General features: G+C 38.7%; 1 non-coding gene across 1 annotated transcript; it reads left to right on the forward strand.

Annotated features, from left to right (window-relative positions):
- Positions 1–4928: 4928 nt before the first annotated feature.
- Positions 4929–5035, forward strand: LOC128579593 (U6 spliceosomal RNA). The gene has a single exon (XR_008378214.1). It is a non-coding gene; the product is annotated as a U6 spliceosomal RNA (small nuclear RNA).
- The last annotated feature ends 5978 nt before the right edge of the window (positions 5036–11013 follow it).

Genomic DNA, 11013 nt, shown 5'->3' on the forward strand with positions numbered 1-11013 from the left:
TTAGTACACAAGAAAATCTAAGTGTTTTAAAATTGCTTTTGTTTGGATGTCTTTTAGTCATGGGCAAAAAGTAAAACTTCAGTTACTTGTTTATGAATGTATATGTTATTAAAACTTTTTTTTTCAAAATCTTACAGCAGTGAAGGTTATATTGTAGGTCAAAAAATCTCATAGAATTTAGAAATTTTGTTAATAAGAAAGTTACTAATTATTCAAGAAATAAGAAGGTGGTAGACAAACTATGGTTTCATAGATTATTAAAATGAAGAATATTTTTAATAATTTCTCTTGAAATAAGATAAAATCCTAGCAGTCTGTGGAGGCCAAGGCAGGTGGATTGTTTGAGCTAAGGAGTTTGAGACCAGCCTGAGCAGGAGTGAGACACTGTCTCTACTAAAAAAAAAAAAAAAAAAGTAGAAAACCTAGGTGGATGTCATGGAGGGGTACCTGTAGTCCCAGTTCCTCTGGAGTCTGAGTCAGGAGAATGTCTTAAGCCTAGAAGTTTGAGGTTGCTGTGAGCTAAGATGCCACAGCACTCCACCCAGGACAACAGAGTACAACTCTGTCTCCAAAAAAAAAAAAAAAGAAAGAAAGAAAGAAGCTAAAATGCATAATGACAAATTTTTAGCAGGAAAATTTTGATTGTTGTTCATACAATCAAGGGTGTCCAACCTGCGTCCTGGGAACCACATTCAGGTTATTTGAGAACTATTTTGCTTATTTGTGGTTTTGGTTATTGCAAAAAGTATGCATAGACCTTTTCTTTTATTCATCAGCTTTCTTTAGTGTTTGTGTATTTAATGTGTGGCCCAAGAAATCTCTTGTTCTTCCAGTGTGCAGCAGAAAAGGAAAAAGGTTGGACACCTTACATTTAACACACTGAAAGTTTGGTAAGAGTTATTGAAGTGGAAATTTAAATAAGTTATAATTTATTCTCTTGTATTCAGACCTCATCCATACCTGAGAGTAGTTTCTCTTCCAAGAAAAGAAAGGAGAAACAGTGCTGCATGATTGTTTAATTCATTTTGGTCGTCTACTCTTCTGATGATGAGGAAATCAGCCAATTTACTGATTCACCCTATGCATCCCTCTGTCTTACTAATCTGCAACCTTGGGGAGCTATGTAATATTCTGTAGTTAATGCTTAAACCATGTTGTGACAAAGTTTTCTGTGTCCTTGGTTGAAAAATAAAAACTGTATTCTCTGCTCTGGATGGTGTATTACTCCTCTTACAGAGCTGGACAAGATCCTCTAAACAGAAACTAAACAAAGATACAAGTGACTTAAATGTGACCCCTGAACAACTGTGCTTGATAGACATATACAGAACTCTCTATCCCAGAGCCAAAGAATATACGTTCTTCTCGTCGGCCCATGGAACATTCTCCAAAATAGACCATATCCTAGGACACAAATCAAACCTCAACAAAATCAAAGGAATTGAAATTTTACCTTGATTTTCTCAGACCACAAGGCTATAAAGGTGGAACTCAACTCCAACAAAAATTGTCATCCCCACACAAAGACATGGAAATTAAACAACATTATGCTGAATGACAGTTGGGTCAAGGAAGAATAAAAAAAAAAAAAAGAAATCATTAACAACAACGATTGAATATAACAGAAATGAAGGCTCAAGCTACCAAAACTTGTGGGACCAGCAAAAGCAGTCCTATGAGGGAAATTTATCCCATTAGATGTCTACATCTGAAAAACAGAAAGAGAGCATGTCAATAACCTAATGAATCATCTTAAAGAAATGGAAAAGGAAGAGCAGTCCAATCCCAGCTGCCATTCAATCCTGTAATTCCTCTGCTGGGCATATACCCAGAAGACCAAAAATCACAACATAACAAAGATATTTGTACCAGAATGTTTATTGCAGCCCAATTCATAATAGCTAAGTCATGGAAAAAGCCAAGTGCCCATCGATCCACGAATGGATTAATAAATTGTGGTATATGTATACCATGGAATACTATGCAGCCTTAAAGAAAGATGGAGACTTTACCTCCTTCACGTTTACATGGATGGAGCTGGAACATATTCTTCTTAGTAAAGTATCCCAAGAATGGAAGAAAAAGTACCCAATATACTCAGCCCTACTATGAAACTAATTTGGGGCTCTCACATGAAAGCTATAACCCAGTTACAACTAAACAATAGGGGGAAGTGGGAAAGTGGGGGTGGGTAGAGGGAGGGGGATCGGTGGGATCACACCTGTGGTGCATATTACAGGGGTATTTGCGAAACTTGGTAAATGTAGAATGTAAATGTTTTGGCACAGTAACTGAGATAACACCGGAAAGGCTATGTTAACCACTGTGATAAAAATGTGTCAAATGGTTTATGAAGTGAGTGTATGATGCCCCATGATCATATCAATGTATACAGTTATGATTTAATAAAAAAAATAAATAAATAAAAAATAAAAATAAAAAAAATAACCAAAATTAAATCAGAATTTAATTTAATGAAACAACAAGTTGGTTCTTTGAAAAGATAAATAAAATCCGTAAAAAGAATTTGAAAAGCACTCACTGCCATAAGAGGTCCCTGACACCGTGTGGTTGCTTAAGTGTGCGCGCGTTTATGTCCACCTTCCTTATACGTTAGAATGGTCTTTGGCATGTAAGAGTTAACATTCAGTTTCAGTGACTAGTAAGCCTCCTCAAAGAACAAAGTCATGTAACAGCCTGCAATGTGGCTAACATGCAAATTGGAACAACACACATTTCAAGGCTTCACGAGTGGCCTCTCAGTATTCATGCTGCAAGGCAGTTTTGTGTTTCTCTAGTTGTTTTCATGCAACGAGGAAGTGACAAGAATTTTATTTCCTTGCAGAAATTACCATACAAAGGGAGTCGAGTGTTAGAACTGGACATGGACATAAAAAGACACAGAGGAGTCTTAGTCTGGATACTCAGATTCCTGAGCGTCCAAGCTTGTGGCACCACTTGAGGGCTCTGCATCCTAGAGGAATTTCTGGGGGTTCTGCCTCTCTCTGGCTGAGTGCCAGCGTGTCTGTATTCCACCCTCATACAGAGTAACCTGTGAATCAGCTTTTGGAAGCAAGAAAGAGAAATCTTCATTTTTGTCTCTTTTCCTTGTGCAAAATGTTTTCTCCTTTGCCCTTATATTTGGGCTACCCAGAGAATTCTTTCTGGCCCTTTTAAGACTCTTTCTACATGTTCAACCATAGAAGTCCATCCCAGGTCCACTCTCTTCTATTTCAAAATTCAAAATTTATATGTTGGGCTCAGAACTAAAGACTCCTTTGGCTCAGCCATCAGTTTCCTGTTACATATCTAAATATGTCATAGGGATTGATGACAGGTATGTTCTGAAATGTTATTCCGGCAGGCACACAGGTAGTTCCTAAAGTGATCTCCATCTGAGAATAATACCCAGGTGTCCCAAAAGTCACCCCTAAAATCACCAGACATAGACAAAAATGGGAAACTGTAGCTAAGTGTACCTTTACTGATGATGCAAAATATTCATTACAAGATTTTACAAAATATTCTCTACATGTTGACTTTCTTTGTAAAGGAAAATTCTTACTTCCTTGTAAAATTTAATAATGAATATTTTGTAAATAAAGGTACATTTAGCTTTAATTTCCCTTTTTTTTATGTATTGCAACATCAGGGACAACTTTTGGGACACCCTGAAATATGAGTCTGTACTAGAAAAGGCAGTATTATGCTGGGAAGACCTAGTAATTTTAGCTTTAAACTAGACACTACCTAGTTTATATGCTAGTGCATGAAAAAAAATAAGCAAAATGAATTATAGTCTTGAAGGACTACAGAAATTTGGCAAATTGAAATCACTTAAAAAACTGAATATGTTAATTTCTAAGGGGCATTTTTATAAAAACAAAAAATGTTATCTAACTTATTTTTTTTTTATTTTTGAGACAGAGTCTCATTATGTCACCCTCAGTAGAGTGCCGTGCGTCACAGCTCACAGCAACCTCAAACTCTTGGGCTGAAGTGATTCTCTTGCCTCAGATTCCCAAGTAGCTGGGACTATAGGCACCCCTCACAATGCCTGGATATATTTTTGTAGTAGTTGTCATCATTGTTTACAGGCCCAGGCCGGGTTTGAACTCACCAGCCCTGGTACATGTGGCTGGCACCCAAACCACTGAGCTACGGATGCTGAGCCTCTAACTTAAATTTTTACAGAATGGCGTGGTCCCAGAAATTTAAAAAATTAAAATCTTAAATTACCTTGTAAATAATCAAAACACATACTAATATAAGAGTTGTTTTAAGATTTTTATTTTTGATTATTATGGGTCCATAACAGTTGTAAATCTTTGTAGGGTAGGAAAAGTGTCTCTCCCTGAGATGGACATGTTGGCATTTCCCCCCAGGGCTTTGGCAGGAAACAAATCCCTAGGCAAAAGAAAGGGTGCTGGTCAGTGTCAGTGGTGAGGGCAGGTTTTTGTTGTTGTTTTTGAGACAGAGTCTCACTGTGTCTTCCAGGCCACAGTGCAGTGGCATCATCATAGCTCATAGCAACCTCAAACTCCTGAGCTCAAGCAATCCTCCTGTCTCAGCCTCCTGAGTAGCTCAAACTACAGTGCCCACCCCAAAGCTCAGCTAACTTTTTTAATTTTTAGTAGAGGCAGGATCTTTCACTTGCTCGGGATGTTCTCAAACTTCTGAATTCAAGGGCTTCTCCTGCCTTGGCCCATAGAATGCCGGGATTATAGGCAAGAGCCACTGTGATTTGCCAGGCCTATGTTTACAGCGTGTTGCAGAGAAAACTTATGACAGCACGTTGAGATGTGGCCATAGAAGTGGCAGCTTGAGGTGAAAGACTATAGTTGTAAGTCTTCATCAGATTATAATATAGAAAAAAAGTTTTTAAACTATATTTAAAAATTAAAAGTATACTATAAAAGCATATTATGGTGCTCACTTCGGCAGCACATATACTAAAATTGGAGTGATACAGAGAAGATTAGCATGGCCCCTGCGCAAGGATGACACGCAAATTCGTGAAGCGTTCCATATTTAAAAAAAAAAAAAAGCATATTATGAAGTCTATGTTAAAATAAGAAATACTGTAAAAGTATATTTTAAAATAAAAATTATGCTATCAAGTGTATTATAAATTATATTTTAAATGATTGAATTAGATGTTATGCTCTCTGTAATTGCTCTTTCAAATGTATGAAATATATTATGAATCATAAGCTACAACATATTACAGATGTGTTAGCCCTATAGAATTGTTTAGCTAAAGACTCAGACCTGAGCAGAACTGGTTGTGGTCTTCAAAAATTTTACCCAAATTCCCTAATACTTACGTGGTGTGGTGGGAACTGGATGAAATGATAGAGGAAAACCTACCAAGGTATAACATGTTCTCAGTAAATGTTTTTCATCTGCCTTGCACCCTTTGAGTTTGTTCGGAAGTAAGTCGGTACTATCATATATATGTGCAAAATTTCAAAGGCTTCAAACCATAGGACTTGTTTTCTCACTTGTATATCTAGGGTCACCTCATGTTCTGCAGGGCTTAATTCTCTACGTGTATATAGTGAGCTTGACGACGTGTATCTAAAGGGCATTTGTGTTCCCCATAGTAGGGTGCTGTGGCATGAATCCCAAAGATATCTCCTATCATTTAGTGGACACAGCATGCCACAGTCGCAATGAAAAGAAATAACAGTCTCCCTGCACTAGAAAGAAAATTATTTTTAAAAAGTTCTGAGTGCCTACCCTCGATGAATCCCCAACAATTAAAACAAGGGCCTGAGCACCTAGACAGATTTAAAGCGGGAGTAGCTGCAGTGTCAATGGTGGAGACATAAAGGATGTAGGAGAGGAAAACCAGAGGCAGACTGTAAACAACCACGGAGGCTCCATGGGAAGGGCCCGAATGAAGGAAGTCAAGGAAACATAAAAGAGAGGAGGATGTGAACAAAAGGTCACTGGCCAGGAGGAGAATAGAACTGGGGGTAACTATGTGGCCGGAACCCAGAGACATCCTCACTCGCAGTGCCAGCTAAGTCAGTTTTGGAAAGGTCATGCTTTTACCTGGCACAAATTCTGTGTTGTGTCTACCTGCTTGGATGAGGCCTGGAAAATGTTTCTAGAGTCTAGTCTTTTAAACAAGGATTTTAGGGTTGGTGCTGCTTATTCTCTCCTATGAGGAAGTATTTGGGTCTTTGTAGCTAACTACAGAAAACTGAACTCATTCGGCGGTCCTTCCTGGTCTTTAGAGTGTCATCCCCTGTTGTTGCCTCAGTGTCTCTGCCCTCCTCCCCCCCTCCATAATGTGTCTCTGTCAAGTGGAAGGAATGAGATAATCCTGGAAAGGATGTAGAATCTTTTGAAGGAACCTGTGACACCGTCTAAGCTGGTTCTATCAAGAGTGATTGAAATGTGAAGGGTGCCCTTCAGTGGCCTATGCCAGGCCTACTAAATCCTCAGGACTCTAAAAAGTATAAAATTTCATAAAGCTTTTCACACTTTCTATGAGTTGTGGACTTTAGCTCATAAGTTGCATATTAAGTGGTTGGTAATATTCTCAAAGAGAAATAAGTGTTCTGGCCTTCAGTCCTCTGCTGTTAACACTCTCGGTGGTAGCATTGGCCATCATCTTGCTACCAGCATTCCCAAAGAGCGCAAGAGCTGCCAGCAAAGCTCATCACCTCCAAAAAGTGTGACATCAGAAAAGCAAGAGTGTTTTACTTAAATGACAGGAAGTATAGATTGTTTTCACATTCTAAACCAGCCTGGGATCTCAGTGCTTGGAATAGTTAAAAGATAATGTAAACTGTGTCTCTGCTCTGGATGCTATCAGGTTTGATAAGCATAAGTTTGTATAATTGGCTGTTTGGGCCTCTGTGTATTCTCTCTTGTCAGAAGCAGAACTGGATGACAAAAGGTCAGAACAAGGAGCTGTAACTCATTAGTCCTCAGCATGCTGAGGTCTTAGGTTGGGGGCAGTGGCCAGCAGGCCAAGTGAGGATGTTGGGATGCTCCTGGGATCCAGGACCAGAGAGCCAGACTGATAAGGAAGGGTCAGTCGGAGTCATGCAGAGATGTGCTACTAGTGGTCAGAGCCTGGGAGCAGGGCTGGGGGAGGGCAGAGTCATGCAGTTAGTGCTTTACACAGAGCCTCCTGGAGTGGGGCTGGCATCCGGCTCATGCTGGCTCACCAGGTCTTGTGCTTTGGTGCAGAACTGTGTCTGCCAGGATCACCAAGCTGGGGTACCATGTGGCTTCGCCTATGGGAGATAACTTTCTGCTTTCTACAAAGGCCAACAGTAGGCTAGTAGTCACTCTGCCAGGGGGTCTTCTTTACCACACTTTGAGGCTGTATCTGTAGCAAGATGCTAAATAGATGGTCTTTAAAAAACGTGTTAAATGATTAGGCGGGATTAGGAAATGGCAGATGTTGTTTTAAGTATAATAACATCAGGGAAACATAAGCACTAATGCAGTTTCTGATTCCACTTTTGGGATTTTCTATGGCTTTTGGTGGCCAATCTCAAGCCCCATCTGAGAGAAGAGGCTAATGAAGACACCTGGTGAGGTGGAGCGAGCAAAGCAATTTCTGTGATTCCCCTCCGGGTCTCTCCATACCTTCACCCCATAAATATTTATTTGAGTCCAGGTTCTCGGGTTATATAATCTTTTCTTAAAAGAGCAAGTATAGAAGAGCTCAGATCCAGCTGTCATTTTGGGAGCCACGAGACTTTATATAGGGGGAAGAAAGTTTGAGATTCGGGACCACAACAGAAGAAGAGCTCAGAACTCTTCTTGAGTCCTGGGGTATCTGAAGCAGTAGAAAACCTCTGTGGGGCAGGATAAGGCAATGAAAATGCCAGCAATTTGAGGGGAGTAAATGTTTTTTCACTAACTTTTGGCAGGAAAGAAGCACAGTGTATCCATGTTAGAGTTTTCCTCTGAACCATCTGGACTAGTTCCTATTACTTTGCCATTTTATGGCTATGAGTAATGAGAGATGAGCACATTCTCCCCAGAACTCCTCTGAAAATGTCAAATGCTAAGGCAAGGAAATGGAAGAACTTTCCCAATTCTGGTGCTTCTTCATTAAATCCAGCCATTCTTCTTGCTTCCCACCAGTGACACCCATGAACATACCAAAACAATTTAATTAGAGCAAAAGCAGAGTCCCTCCTCTCCATGGGACAATTCTCGAGTGCCCTTCTTGTCTAGACTATATTGTTCTCATGTCTAACCACAGAAACCTCTTACTCATGTAACATCTAGCTCTCGGTTCTCCGTCCCTTCCTCCCATCCCATCTGTCACAGCCAGAGTAGACCACAAAGCATGGTCATGCTACACCATTAATTTTTCCTTTTTTTTTTTGCATTTTCTATTGCCATTTTATTATTATTATTTGTATTAGTATTAAATCACAGCTGTGTACATTAATGCGATCATGGGGCACCATGCACTGGTTTTATAAACAGTTCGACACATTTTCATCACACTGGTTAACATAGCATTCCTGGCATTTTCTTAGTTATTGTGTTAAGACAATCATATTCTGCATTCACCATTCATTTTTCTTTTGCTTTTCAGCATTTTGGATGTCCCTTACATAATTTTCCTTTCTGTTGCCAGTATTTGAGTTAGCACCTTATTTCCTCTCTCTTGCAAATCTTTTTGGTTTGGTCTTGTTTACTGTACCAGGAACAGACATCTTCACTCTGTATACCATGTAGGCAACTTTCCTCTGGTCACCTTGACTCACTTAAGACCCACTGCAGGGTATTCAACTAATTCTAACTTCTGTGTAACTTAATTGGCCAACACCAAGATTGGTGTAATTTATGAGGCTGTCTGGAGTGCCAAATACTGAATTTGGAAGAGGAGGTAGTTTCTACATTCCCCCAAACTCCCTTTCAGCAACTGCCTTTTGTCAAGGTGGGCATGCTTTGTCTTTGGAAATTAAATTGGCAAAATTGACCCAAGGATGGGAACAAGCAGAGATTTTGGAGTAAGTATTCTGTAATTTAATAAAGATCCCTCAGTAGTAATCTGGATATAAAAACTTTTGTGTGAAGTGGAAAATCACCTTGCACTGGTTCTCACCTTGGCCTTGTTATTGTTTTGCCTTTATTTGTATGTTGTCCTACGACATGTGTTCATTTGTTCCTATTCTTAATTTCCTCTTGTCCACTGTAAATCATCACTAGATTGCTAGTAAATGAATTCAAGGGTGGAAGCTTTCTAAAAATACAAACTTTGTGGCACCTGCTGTGAAGGCAGAATCATTTTTGATATGGAATTATTATTGGTGATAAGATACATTCTTACAATGACTGAAAAATAGGACATTTTAGTAGGGATAGATAAGGTTAGGTGACCTTAATTGTTAACTCAATTGTTAGTTTGCAAACAGCTATTCTTATCTCGTAGCTGTTTCCTAGATAAGATTATAACATTATGGGATTTACTTAATTAGAATGAATTTTTTTTTCTGTTCTTAATATCAAGATGACTTTCATGTTCTCACAAAGCAAATAACTCACTGTTGCTTAAAATCAAGATGTGCATTAATGTGTACATGAAAGATAATCCCTTGATTGAAAAAAGGGTAATTGGGGTTAGCTTCAGCTGGTACAGAATCATGAAATAGCTTTGATAGATTTAGCATATGGATAAATCCTTTCTCCAAACTTCCCATGATGAAGACTATCTTTCAGTTGGATCCTTTAAAGAATTTGACGCATAAAGAAAAAAAATCTTATCAGGCATAAAATGTTTGTCCATTTCCTCTTGATATAAATAATGAATTCCCTATCCTATTAACAAAGGTTGAACTGATGTTTACAAAAGAGATGGGGTTCCAGCTTGGGTTTTGTCCCCTTTTCTTTTGCCTATTTATTTCATGTTGGCTTTCAAGCTAACAAAAACAAATTCAGATTGCTTCCTCACTAGAGTCATCATCTGTCATCTATTCTTATGACACTGCTCATTAATAAGATTTGTCAAATAATAGGTTCTAATGTTTAGTCACTTCATGGATATCATTTTTAAAACTGATTTCCTTTCACTGTTACAAATAATATTTATTTTGGGAAAGAGTAATAACAATTGAAATAATTACCATTTTCTTTAACCTATTTGCCCTGAAATTAAATGTTTCATCTACAAAAAGGCTTCATTAGACATATCAGGACTTGGAAATGTAACTATAAGACTCTCAATACAGCATTATAATCATAAGACATTTGACTAATACAGAAATGGGGTAATGTGAGTCCAAGCTAGCATGAGGGAAGAAGGAGTTTAAAGAAAAGGACGAATCACCAAAAAAAATTTACCAAGGCAGGGCAGTGCCTGTGGCTCAAAGGAGTAGGGCACTGGCCCCATATACTGGAGGTGGCGGGTTCAAACCCAGCCCTGGCCCCCCCCAAAAAAAAAATTATCAAGGCAAATTGGTCTAAACTAATAATAAGGTGGAATATATTTGTAGGGAGAAGAAGGCAGAAATCAAAGCTGACTGAGATTTCAAGAATGAACAATGATCGTAACATAGCCAAAAAGATCAAATAGGACCCTGGTATAAAGGTTTGTAAAAAGTTTAGGTTTGGCAGAAGAGAGAGGGACATACTTCAATGGAAATATGTAGTAGGAAATAGAAGTGAGACTGTAGTGATAAGAGCAGATCAGAGCTAGAAATTTAGGTCGGTAAGTCCCTCCAGAGACATGAATTTACTTAGCATTCATTCTTCTCCTTATCTCTCCCTTTTCCCCATTTTGTTGGCTTCCACGTTCAAAGAAACATTTAATTAAATTAAAGGGAAAAGACTAACTTTAGACCACTTCGACTGATGGACTGGCTCATTAGTTGACTGGTTGGTTGGGTGGTTAGTTGACTAATCATTCATGGGGGCTTCATAAACCAGAGAATTGTTGTTTTCAATACAGTATTCAACGCAACATGAGTCTGCCTTTGAAGAACTTAAAATCTAGTGAGTTTGGGGTGTTTTGTCTATCTATTGCTG

Source organism: Nycticebus coucang, unplaced genomic scaffold (assembly GCF_027406575.1).
Source record: "Nycticebus coucang isolate mNycCou1 unplaced genomic scaffold, mNycCou1.pri scaffold_69, whole genome shotgun sequence".
In the NCBI taxonomy this organism is placed as follows: domain Eukaryota; kingdom Metazoa; phylum Chordata; class Mammalia; order Primates; family Lorisidae; genus Nycticebus; species Nycticebus coucang.